Below are 13,602 nucleotides of genomic sequence, written 5' to 3' on the forward strand. Positions count from 1 at the left end.
TTGGTATTTCTTGTTTTTTGAATAGCCCCCTTAATGAGTGTGAGGTGTAACTTCAACTTTCTTTTTTTTGGTTATTAAAATATTTTAATGTCTATTTGTTTTAAGCAAATATATGTTCTTTTTTTTCTTTTTTTTATTATTAGTTGTTCAAAACATTAAATAGTTCTTGACATATCATATCATTTCATACATTTGATTCAAGTGGGTTATGAACTCCCATTTTTACCCCATATACAGATTGCAGAATCACATTGGTTACACATCCACGTTTTTACATACTGCCATACTAGTGTCTGTTGTGTTCTGTTGCCTTTCCTATTCTCTACTATAACCCCTCCCCTCCCCTCCCCGTCCATCTTCTCTCTCCACCCCATCTACTGTAACTCATTTCTCTCCCTTGTTTTTTCCCCTTTCCCCTCACTTCCTCTTATATGTAATTTTGTATAACAATGAGGGTCTCCTTCCATTTCCATGAAATTTTCCTTCTCTCTTCCTTTTCCTCCCACCTCTTGTCCCTGTTTAATGTTAATCTTCTTTTCATGCTTTCCTCCCTGCTCTGTTCTTAGATGCTCTCCTTATATCAAAGAAGACATTTCGCATTTGTTTTTTAAGGGATTGGCTAGCTTCACTTAGCATAATCTGCTCTAATGTCATCCATTTTCCTGCAAATGCCATGGTTTTGTCATTTTTTAGTGCAGAGTAATACCAACAAATAAATGATCTCACAATTCATCTCAAAACCCTAGAAAAAGAAGAGCAAAACAACATCAAAAATAGTAGAAGGCAAGCAATAATTAAAATCAGAGCTGAAATCAGTGAAATTGAAACAAAAGAAACAATTGAAAAAAATTGACAAAACTAAAAGTTGGTTCTTTGAAAAAATAAATAAGATCGACAGACACTTAGCCATGCTAACGAATAGAAGAACAGAGAGAACTCAAATTACTAGCATACAGGATGAAAAAGGCAATATCACAACAGACACTACAGAAATACAGAATATAGTTAGAAATTATTTTGAATCTTTATACTCCAATAAAATAGAAGATAGTGAAGGCATCGATAAATTTCTTAAGTCATATAATCTGCCCAGATTGAGTCAGGAGGATATACACAACCTAAACAGACCAATATCAATTGAGGAAATAGAAGAAGCCATCAAATGACTACCAACTAAGAAAATCCCAGGACTGGATGGGTATACAGCAGAATTTTACAAAATCTTTAAAGAAGAACTAATACCAATACTTTTCAAGCTATTTCAGGAAATAGAAAATGAGGGAGAACTTCCAAATTTATTCTACAAGGCCAACATCACCCTGATTTCTAAACCAGACAAAGACACTTCAAAGAAAAAAACTACAAACCAATATCTCTAATGAACATAGATGCAAAAGTCCTCAATAGAATTCTGGCAAATTGGATACAGAAACATATCAAAAAGATCATGCATCATGATCAAGTAGGATTCATCCCAAAAATGCAAGGATGGTTCAATATACGGAAATCAATAAATGTTATTCACCACATCAATAGACTTAAAGATAAGAACCATATGATCATCTTGATAGATGAATAAAAGGACCTGACAAAGTACAGCATCCCTTTATGTTAAAAACACTAGAAAAACTAGGGATAACAGGAACATACCTCAATATTGTAAAAGTTATCTATGCTAAGCCTCAGGCTAGCATCATTCTGAACGGAGAAAAATTGAAGGCATTCCCTCTAAAATCTGGAACAAGACAGGGATGCCCTCTCTCACCACTTCTATTCAATATAGTTCTCGAAACACTGACCAGAGCAATTAGACAGACGAAAAAAATTAAAGACATAAAAATAGGAAAAGAAGAACTTAACTTATCACTATTTGTGGTTGACATGATTCTATACCTAGCAGACCCAAAAGGGTCAAAAAAGAAACTACTAGAGCTATTAAATGAATTCAGCAAAGTGTCAGGATGTCAAATCAACACACATAAATCAAAGGCATTCCTGTACATCAGCGACAAATCTTCTGAAATGGAAATGAGGACAACCATCCCATTCACAATATCCTCAAAAAAAAATAAAATACTTGGGAATCAACCTAACAAAATAGGTGAAATATTTATACAATGAAAACTACAGAACCCTAAAGAGAGAAATAGAAGAAGATCTTAGAAGATGGAAAAATATACCCTGTTCATGGATAGGCAGAACTAACATCATCAAAATGGCGATATTACCAAAAAATCTCTATAGGTTTATTGCAATGCCAATCAAAATCCCAATGGCATTTCTTGTAGAAATAGAGAAAGCAATCATGAAATTCATATGGAAAAATAAAAGACCCAGAATAGCAGCAACTCTAAGCAGGAAGAGTGAATCAGGCAGTATAGCGATACCAGACTTCAAACAATACTACAGAGCAATAGTAACAAAAACAGCATGGTACTGGTACCAAAACAGATGGGTGGACCAATGGTACAGAATAGAGGACACAGAGACCAATTCACAAAATTACAACTACCTTATATTTGACAAAGGGGCTAAAAGCATGCAATGAAGGAAGGATAGCATCTTCAACAAATGGTGCTGGGAAAACTGAAAATTCATATGCAACAAAATGAAACTGAGTCCCTTTCTCCGATCATGCACAAAAGTTAACTCAAAATGGATCAAGGAGCTTGAAATAAAATCAGCGACTCTGTGTCTGATAGAAGAAAAAGTTGGCTCCAATATACATATTGTGGGGTTGGGCTCCAAATTCCTTAATAGGACACCTATAGCACAAGAGTTAAAAATAAGAATCAACAAATGGGACTTACTCTAACTAAAAATTTTTTCTCAGCAAGAGAAACAATAAGAGAGGTAAATAGGGAGCCTACATCCTGGGAACAAAGTTTTACTTCTCACACTACAGATAGAGCCCTAATATCCAGAGTATACAAAGAACTCAAAAAATTAAACAATAAGAAAACAAATAACCCAATAAGCAAATGGGCCAAGGACCTGAACAGACACTTCTCAGAGGAGGACATACAATCAATCAACAAGTACATGAAAAAATGCTCACCATCTCTAGCAGTCAGAGAAATGCAAATCAAAACCACCCTAAGATACCATCTCACTCCAGTAAAATTGGCAGCCATTATGAAATTAAACAACAAGTGCTGGCGGCAAGGATGTGGAGAAAAGGGTACACTTGTACATTGCTGGTGGGACTGCAAATTGGTGTGGCCAATTTGGAAAGCAGTATGGTGATTCCTTTGAAAGCTGGGAATGGAACCACCATTTTACCCAGCTATTCCCCTTCTCAGACTATTCCCTAAAGACCGTAACTTCAACTTTTAAAATGAGAAAATTGATGAATTGAAAGCTATGCAATCTTCCAGGCTTAGATTATTTACATTCTGTTTTTAATTATAGATTTGAACTTTTCCAAACAACTTTTTCTCTTCTTGCAAGTTTTCTAAAATGTTTTGTATTGATGATGATGATGATGGTGATAATGCATATTCTAAAATATGTTTGGTGTGTGTGATTATGTGTTATCTCTACATATTATATTTAACTACATAGATATAAGATATATATCTACACTTATAGATACATAGAGAGATAAAGTTATAAATATAGATGATTATATGTGATAGTTGACTATACGTGACTGTATCTATATATACATAATACTAAGTAGTTCCTTAGTAACTACTCCTGAAAATGTCCCTTCCTTATTTCACTTTCCCACTTCACTGGGATCACTTCTAAACCAAGTCCTCGCTTGAAGTCATTACCTTAGGGTCTGCCCAGGGTAAACTAGGCAAGGAAAAGTATCTAGTTACTCTTATTAACTCAGGGAAAATACTTCTGATTGCAATTGAGGGAGCATATTTGATGGATCTAGCACAGTTCTTTGAAGATAACTTTAATTGTAGTGTTACTGTTCTTGTTCTTGCATTCATCATAGAGCAAGAAGAATGATTTATAATCCTTTATCAGTGCTCCCATGTCTTCCCCCAGAAAAAGAGTGACAGACACATAGAGCACTACCCAACCAGAGGTGGAGAATCTCGGGCCTGAGCCAAACCATCTTGGAGCTAAGTATGGCTCATATATTGTATCTTATGTTTTTCACAAAGCTGTAGGTGGTAGGAATCCAAGAAGAAACCAAGGCTGACAGAAAAATTTCCAATAACTACTTACCAAGCAAGTGTCATGACCTTGAACAAGTTCATTGGCAATGGTTACTTAATGAGATGGCACTCATAAGAAGAGAGGAAAGAGAGCATGTTTTAGCTCTTAATGAGTAAGGAAACTTGATATCTTCCTGTGATTCTGATGTGTCTCAGTAATAGGAATGCAGTTATTTGAACTTAACTTTATTTATGGTGTTACTGTTTTTTTAAAGAGAGAGTGAGAAAAGAAGAGAGAGACAGAATTTTTTAATATTTATTTTTTAGTTATTGGCGGGCACAACATCGTTGCTTTGTATGTGGTGCTGAGGATCGAACCCGGGCTGCACGCATGCCAAGCAAGCGCGCTACCGCTTGAGCCACATCCCCAGCCCGGTGTTACTGTTTTTATTCTTGCCTTCATCATAGAGCCTGAAGAATGATTCATGAGGGGCCCTTTTATTCATGTCTATTAGCAAATAGAAAGCTGGTGTTGGACTGTACCTTTTTTTCCCTAAGCATTTTCTCTTCTAGTCATTAGAACATAAATAGTGATAAAATAATTATAACAACAGTACTAGTATCTGAACTAACATCATGCAGGCTTAAAGCATGCTTGGCCTTACTGAGGCTGATTCCTGGAAAGCAGCGTGAGAAAGGGAGGTGTTTCTGCTGACAAAACTTGCTTTGATTATCTGTTCTCCTGAGAATAAGTGGGAAACAAATGATCACCAGTCAAAAGGCACTTTGGGCATGAGGGTGCAACCACCAACATTCTTACAAAATCCTTCTTTGCATTGATTTATGCCTATTCTTGCCTATCTCAATGGTCATTTAGATACCAGGCCTAAGCAATTAAAAATGTGGAAAAAGAAAGAAATACATTGAACCTCTGACTGACAGCAACCTCTCCATCAAGTTCTCCCTACAACCCACCTTCTCCAGGCAGAAGTCATTCTTCTTTCCTGTATGTTTTCATTGCATCCTACGCACCTCTGCCACAATAACTGGCATTTGTGTTAATTCCACTTGCTGTCACTCAGGTTTGAATGTGAGTTTGTAGAGTGCAGGAACCGAGTTGGTTTCTTCTTTCTTTCTCCAGGAAGGAAACACATGGAGTATTTCCCTTCTCCTTGCCCCCTCCACTGCCTTCCTATTACTGAGACACATCAGAATCACAGGAAGATATCAAGTTTCCTTACTCATTAAGAGTCAAAACATGCTCTCCTTCCTCTCTTCCTATGAGTGCCACCTCATTAAGCAACCATTGCCAATGAACTTGTTCAAGGTCATGACACTTGCTTGGTAAGTAGTAATTGGAAAATTTTCTGTCAGTCTTGGTTTCTTCTTGGATTCCTACTACAGACAGCTTTGGGAAAAAACATAAGATAAAATATATGAGGCATACTTAGCTCTAAGATTGGCTTTATATAATAAGGGCCTGATAAACAATATTTATTGTTGCTATTGTTAGGATGGTTTTTATTTTATCCAGGTGCTATAGGGCTACAGAAAGCTCCTCACAGACGATCTGGTCCAGCTTCCTTGGTTTAAAAGTTAAGAATGCAAGGATGATGAACCACCTCTCAATGGTCAAACAGTTGATTAACAACAGCACCAGGGCTGAATATCAGATCTGCTAATCCCCAGTTCTTCTACAAGGAACTGCTAAATGGCACAGAGGAAATGTCAATCTCAACCACGCTTCATGTTGATATACACAGTGGGATCATCACTATAGGAAACCTCAGATCTTATCCAAGTGCCGTGAGAGTCTGGGCATTAAATCTCTTTGAGTCTCAGGCTGCTGTTTTCTCCATAAATGAAAAATTTTGAGGATAGTTCCTTAGGATCCTCATAACCATGTATACATACATATCATTATTTAACATTTAAAAAAATTTAATAGTTCCTATGTTCCCATGATACAGATAGAGTTGTTATAAAATAAGAAAGGATATGCTATGGTTTAGATATGAGGTGTCCCCCAATAGCTTATGTGTGAGACAATGCAAGAAGGTTCAGATGTGAAGTGATTTGGTTATGAGACCCTTAATCCCATCAGGGAAAGAATTCCCTGAAAGTGATTCACTAAGTAGTAACTATAGACTGGTGGGGTGTGGCTGGAGGAAATAGGGAAGGAAGTACACCATTGGGTTTATATTTTGTCTCAGTGAGGAAAGCACTCTCTCTCTCTCTCTCTCTCTCTCTCTCTCACATACATACATACACACACACACACACACACCCTCTCCTTCCTGGACCATATCCCTATATGCTTTCCTTGCAACACACTTCCACTATGATGTTCTGCCTTATCTTGCACCCTGAGGAATGGAGCCAGCCATCTATGAACAGAGACCTCTGAAACAATGAACCCTAAAATAAACTTTTTCTCTTCTACTTGTTTTTGTCAGGTCTTTTGGTCGTAGCAGAACAACAACAACAACAACAACAACAACTGACTATAACAGGATACAAATAATTAGCAGAAAGTTTAGAAAAGTTTTGTTTCCTTTTAGAACATGGAACAAATCTTCAAAGGACAATTCACAGAGATTCATGTTCACACAAGAAGAAAATAAGCATAAAAATTAAAAGGATTTTTTTGTACTTTTTTTGAGGAGTATTCTGGTGAATCATTGCACAGTGACAGAACAGCGGATCGAAGAATTTAACAGTAAAGTTAGAAGGGATCCATAAGATGCCCTTATTCACATTGGTAAACAGTTCCTGGAGTGTGCGACGTGTAAGAATGGACACTGAAGATGAATCTGACGAGTAAGTGGGTAATAACTGTGAAGCCCAAAGAATGTGAAGCTCTCCCTAAATGTCAGGATAACAGTCAATACTCTCAACCAATTGTATGGTAAAGAATGATAACCTTTGGCATCTCAAAGGTTTCTTTTCTTTTCTTTTCTTTTTTAAAGGAGAGAGAGAGAGAGAGAGAGAGAGAGAGAGAGAGAGAGATTTTTAATATTTATTTTTTAGTTTTCGGCAGACACAACATCTCTGTTTGTATGTGGTGCTGAGTATCGAACCCGGGCCGCACGCATGCCAGGCGAGCGCGCTACCACTTGAGCCACATCCCCAGCCCGAAAAGGTTTATTTTCACTATTCCTGTGAAGTGTACTCATGGAGCACAAGGTTCCTGGGTAAGTAACAAAACTTAGACCCACAGAATTCACATTCAAGTAGAAAAAATGTATACCTATGACACAAATTAAGAGTACATTTAAGGGCTCAGAATGTGGCTCAAGTGGTAGTGTGCTTGCCTGGCATGCGTGAGGCACTGGGTTCGATCCTCAGCACCCCATAAAAATTAAAAAATAAATAAAAAAAGATATTGTGTCCACCCAAAGCTAAAAAATAAACATTTTTTTAAAAAAGAGTGCATTTGAGAATCTTTATTCCCACTAATATTTGGATTTCTTGAAAACAGATACTGTTCAAGTTTATCTCTGACCTCCCATGAAAAATCATAATTGTTGGTATATATTAGGTGCTCAAAAAAATTTAAGAGTGTCTTTTCACACTATTTAGAGATAAAACTACGAATGGGAAAGGCATGCTAGATAATTGGATGAAATTGAAGTTTCACTATTAATGAATTTTAAGAAAGTACTAAAAACCATGGACACATTCTTAGACAAGAAGCCAGGATGCTACAGAACTAAACTGCACAATTTGAACTCAAAACAGACTTGGGAATGTGCAATTTTGACAGGTCATTAAAATCACTCAGGAACAGAAGCAGCAATTTTCATTCAAGAGTTACAGTATAACTCACTCCAAATGGACTTTACTAAGCAAGGTATAAGGTAAACGTTCACTTTACCTGTCTTCTTTGTTAAGGGTAGAATAGAAATAGAATAGAAAATTCCTTATGTAATAGAAGTCAGATTTGGTTCAAAAGACAAATATACATGTAATTTAAAATTTTATTTTGCAAACCTCATAGAATCAGTATGATAAGTCATATTACAAACTAACTTCTATACAGACCATCTCTCTTTGGTATTCCCTTCATGCACCCTATTCTACTAAGTTACCACCTACACACATGCTCTACCATTTCTTTCCTTATTTCACTAATGAGGTGGTTTCTTTAAGAGTTGTACAATTAGGGATTATGAGACAATGGTCACCCTCGATGGAGTTTGCTATATGCCTGCCCAGGCTTCCCATTACTCTTCATCACAGTGTCTTAATTTCTTCCTTTTTAATACTATAACAAGTAATCATGTTATTTGTCAGTTACTTAGATCTATCACTAGACTGTAAACTCCATGAAAGAGTGATATTTGGTAAACTATTTAATACCATTTCCCAGGGCCTCGAACAAGGTTTGGGTCAGAGACAGTACTTAAAATATTTTGGGTGAATAAATTTTTAAAATGTACAAATAAATATGTAGACAGAGGAAAAAATACCATAAGGAGTATTTCCATTAGGGTCATCAAGACATGACTCATTTAATTATGTCCAGAAAACTAAGAGGGATCACATATTATCTGTTTGGTCTTTCTTCTGCTCTTCCTCCTCCTCTACCATCATTTCATTCTTAAGTTAGGAATTACTTGCTGTTATCATATACTGCCTTTCAGGAGGCAAGTAAGCTACCCAGCACTTCAAAATTAAGAAGGAATAAGGCTTAATGAATATGAAATATTTCAAGGAATTTCTGTAGATAATTGTATTGAGGGGTATAGCTCAGCGGTAGAGCATTTGCCCAACATGCATCTGGTCCTGAGGTTTTTAATCCCCAGCACTATAAAACAGAAAATGAAATTTGCATATATGAATGTGTGTGTGTGTGTGTGTGTGTGTGTGTGTGTGTGTGTGTTTTAAAAGATTTTGGAGGTTTTCATCAGGACAGGAAGACAGTATCATGGTAGCTATTTTAAAGTACCACAAAATTGTATTATTTTATTCAGTTGGCTGCTAAATATATTTGTGTAACAGTGGAAGATGCATAATTTTATCCCTGAGTATGAGACCTAATCAAAACCCCTGAGTTTTTTATTATTAATATTTATTTAGGTTTTTCTTCCTCCAATACCTGCTACTAATTTAGTTCAGGTGATACATATTAGAGCAGAAGAAGCTGGGAAATCATCTAAGGAACCACTTTAAAGTCCCCAGAACTGAAGAAACCATTGATGGAATCTCATAGGATAAGTCCAGAGATGGCAGAAGGTTGTTTGGGCTCCAATAATCAACATTAGGTCATATGTCAAATGAAAAATTTCTGGGACTGATCAATGGCTATCCTTTTAAAAGAAAAATGTAGCCCTTGTCCTCAGTAAGAATGTTTGTGTCTTGTTATTCATTGAAGGTTTACTATGTGCCAGGTACTCTTCTACACAATTCACCTGTTTTACCTCTTTTAATTCTTATATTAAGCCTGAAGAATACTCACTATTATCAACCCCTCCCCCCCAAAATTAGAGGGCTTTCAAGAAAAAGAGCTGGGTTTGAACCCAGAGTCCATGGCTTTAATCACAGCACTTTGTTACCCATAGATAGAAGGGATATGATACACACATATGTACACATGTTATGATGATATGCTGTCATCGTAAGGAAATGGTTAAAAATATGTACATCATAGAAAGGAGATGGTGTTTTCACCATGGAAGGACTTGAGTTGGACCATGTAAGATAAAATGAAGCTGTTTTGCTTTATTAATATGTGTGTGTGTGTTTGTGTGTGTGTGTGAGAGAGAGAGAGAGAGAGAGAGAGAGAGAGAGAGAGAGAGGCGGGGGCAGAATTTTAACAATCAAAATTAGGCATGAAGCCAGGTGCCACGCCACATGCCTATAATCCCAGAGGCTTGGGAGACTCGGGTAGGAGGATGGCAAGTTCAATGCCTGCCTCAGCAATTCATCGAGGCCCTAAGCAACTCAACAAGACCCTATCTCTAAATAAAATACAAAAAAGGACTGGAGATATGGCTCGGTGGTTAAGTGCTTATAAGTTTAATACCTGGTACCAAAAAAAAAAAAAAAAGCAGGAATCATTGGCAGTTAAACAAATCACATGAGCAAAAGTAGCACATTGGAAGAAATAATAGTGTTACAGTGGGTTTCAATTTTTAGCTTTTAAATCCTTTCATATTTTCCTCATGATAAATTTTAAGAGAGGTATTTTTATTTCCATCCTCACCTTCCAACAAGAAAATCAAATTACAGCAATCATCTAGTATGTACAAGGTATATGCTGAGCAACTTAACTGGAAAAGAAAATTTGTGTAAGAAAGGAAACTAAGACAATAATGAAGGGAATGTTTCCCAGCACGAACACTCAGCTGAGGCGTTTACTGACTCCCTGGCTTGCCAACTGTATTTTCATCATTTTTAGAATACACTTCTAGCCCTTCCCCTAGTAATAATGCTGAAGACCTCATGTCACATGCAGTGCAGTAAAGGGGTTTACGAGGAGCAAGCTGGTGACTGAGGAGACCACAGGTGAACTGGTCAGGTCATACAGCCCCAGGAGTGATGATTAACCCAGGGCTTGTTAGTGCCAGTGTCCAGGCCCTTCACCTTCCACTCTGATGCCCAGTGTATTTTGGCTTGTTTCCTGGGCAGATTTTTGGTTCCTTGAACACATGAGATGCAGTGTTTTTTTCTTGTTTTCTATCACTAGTGCCCAGTGAAGTTCTTGGAAAGTAGTGAGTTACCAGTAACTTGTGAATATAAGTAAATAATCAATGAAAAAATGAATAATTGAATTCTATAATCTGGAAGTAACAGTCATACTACTGATACATGAAAGGACACAGATGAAGTCATCTAGACTGGAGATAAACAGGGTTCCAAGTGTGTTCACCTGAACAGCATAAACTCCTTGATGCTAGACACGTCTATTACCTTGACTTGGTGATATTATCACATTTTGCATTATGTCCAAATTTATCAAATCGTACACATTAAATATGTGCACGTCTTTGTGTATCAATTAGCCCACTAAAACACCCGTGACTGTTCAGTTCCTTGATTTCAATTCTTTTGGATAAACATACAGAAGTGGGATCAGCAGATCATATCGTAGTTCTATTTTCACGGTTTTGAGGAAGCTCCATACTGTTTTCCACAGAGGCTGCCCAATTATGCATTCTCACCAACAGCACAGGAACATCAGGGAAATGCAAATCAAAGCCACAAAGAGAGCACTCTTCACATCTGTTAGGATGGCTATTATTAAAACTGTACACAAAAATACAAGTATTGGAAATGGAGAAACTGAAATCCTTAAAAGTCCTTCTTTATGTGTTATGAACTCTGTTAATGCCTTTGTAATTTCAATTGGCTTTAAACAGTCACACATTTCTTTTTTTTTTCAGAGTATCAAATGATTTTATTACAAAACTTAACGCCATTTACTGATAATTTACTTTTCTAAAAAACAAACACGAGAAAAGAACAAACGCATCCAAGGCTCACCAGCCTTGGAGGACAGGAAGCAGCCCTGCACAGGAAACCTGCAAACGTTTTTCTTATGCCTGATGTCTCGGCCTCCTTGTTCACTGTTTCCACCTTCTGTCACCTCTGACACGGGGAGGAAACTGGCTAGAAGAGTCACAGACAAGAAGGTCACAACCAACTTTAAGGCTATCTGATGCTAAGGGCTTGTACAGATAGTCTGGAACTTTGAGAAAGGTATTGGACGAGCGCTGTCAGATGCCTACTCCCCACTAAGCATTACTGTCCCTATTCTCTGAATTACCTCTGGGACTGGTTAGGGTCTTCCGTGGTAGCCTCTAGTCATCCCAGAGCACAAACCCTAAAGTCCATGTGCAGTCTCCATGTTCAAGTATAAAGCTGTCTGGGAACCACCCCAGCAGCTGTAGTGTTCATACTCTGTAGTGTGTACTGGGTGCCACACCCCTGAACAAGCAGGCCAGTGGCAGCCCAAGGCAGGGGCACCCACAGACAGAGTTCCCACTGCCAAGCTTGCTCCTGTCCTATCAGGACACTGTCCCACAGTCAGGGTAGAAATATTGAGTTCAGAAGCCCCCAGCCAGATGAAGTCATGCTCTCTAGGAACAGGGATCCATTTCTTCACCATTAATTAAATGGAGTTTTCAAAAGGTGCCAGGAATATTCTTGGGAAGTGTCCTGGGACGGGGCAGGCAGGTCCTGGCTCTCTGGGTCAGGAGGGGGTGCTGGCACAGCTTCTTTTTTCTGGGCCGCCAGAAATTCATGAATTGCTCCTTCAATCTGTGGCCTGAAGATGTGGTTGGGTTTTGGATCCACCACCTGAGAAATAATCCTGTCTACTCCTGCTTCCAGCATCCCCGACTGAACCACACTCTGCCTCAGCCCATTTCGTAACTGGTTCTTGTTCATCCTAGGATTCCACTCCTGCTTGTCCAGATGGGTCGACACAAAATTATCCACTTTTTGCCTCAGGTTTTGGTAAGCTGGCTTGGTGTCCACGTCCGCCAGGCGGTCCCGGCGGAAGCTGTCAAAGAGGCCGCGGCTCTTGAGCTGCTCTAAGATGAGTGCGATAAGCTGCTGGTCGCCTGGCGGCAGCGAGGCAGGGTTGCTGGGGCCGCCGCTCCCGCCTGCCCCGGCCGCCGCAGCGGCCCCTGCCGAGGCCTGGCCCGCGCCCCGCCGCCGCCCCCCCCCCCCAGCGCCCGCGCCGCCACCGTCTGCCATGCCTGCGCCCCGAGCCTGAGTGCGGCTCCTGCTCTGGGTCTGGGGGCCTGCGTTGTGCATGGGAGGTGGAGAACCCCACGGAGGCAGCTGCGGTGGCGACGGAGGTGGGGACGGCGGCAGAGATGGCGGCGGTGGCAGTGGTGGCGGAGGCGGCGGCCAGTCACACATTTCTTTAAGCATAAATTTTATAAAAACTATTTTACCACATATTTTTTCACTCAAGTCCCCTTCATTATTCAAGATATTTGGCTTCCGTAAATGAGTTATTTTCAGGTAACCTAGAGAATTTCATTTTGCATTTCTTACAATATAGGTCTACTGGTATCTAACTCTTTAGGCTATTATTTTATCTTTATTTCAGCTTCCTTTTTTTCACCACAAAATACAGAATTCCAGATTGTGAGGTTTTCCAATCACCATAAAGAAGCAATCTCAATTCTTTCTGTTCTCATTCCTAAGAAAATGTTAAACGTCTTCTTATTTTTGTTCCTTAAAATGTAATATGCCTGTTTTTCCTGTGGCTACTTTTGTGACTTTTTTCTTTACTTTTGATTTACCTTGCTACAACCTTTGTGCTTATCTTGCTGAGCTGCTAAGATCTTTGGGCTGACATCATCATTTATTTTGGAATGCTTTTCCCTTATATCTTCAAAATATCTCCACGTGCCACTCCAATACATGGAGCGCAATCATTTGATTTCGTCTGACAGGTATCTAACAATATATTTTTATTTTCTTTCAGTTTTTCTCAGATTTTTAGTTTAGAAAATTTTGATTG

General features: G+C 38.6%; 1 pseudogene; it reads right to left on the reverse strand.

Annotated features, from left to right (window-relative positions):
- Positions 1-12,230: 12,230 nt before the first annotated feature.
- On the reverse strand, positions 12,231-12,992 carry LOC143640982 (biorientation of chromosomes in cell division protein 1 pseudogene; annotated as a pseudogene).
- Between the last annotated feature and the right edge of the window lie 610 nt (positions 12,993-13,602).

This window comes from Callospermophilus lateralis, unplaced genomic scaffold (assembly GCF_048772815.1).
Source record: "Callospermophilus lateralis isolate mCalLat2 unplaced genomic scaffold, mCalLat2.hap1 Scaffold_8164, whole genome shotgun sequence".
Taxonomy (NCBI): Eukaryota; Metazoa; Chordata; class Mammalia; order Rodentia; family Sciuridae; genus Callospermophilus; species Callospermophilus lateralis.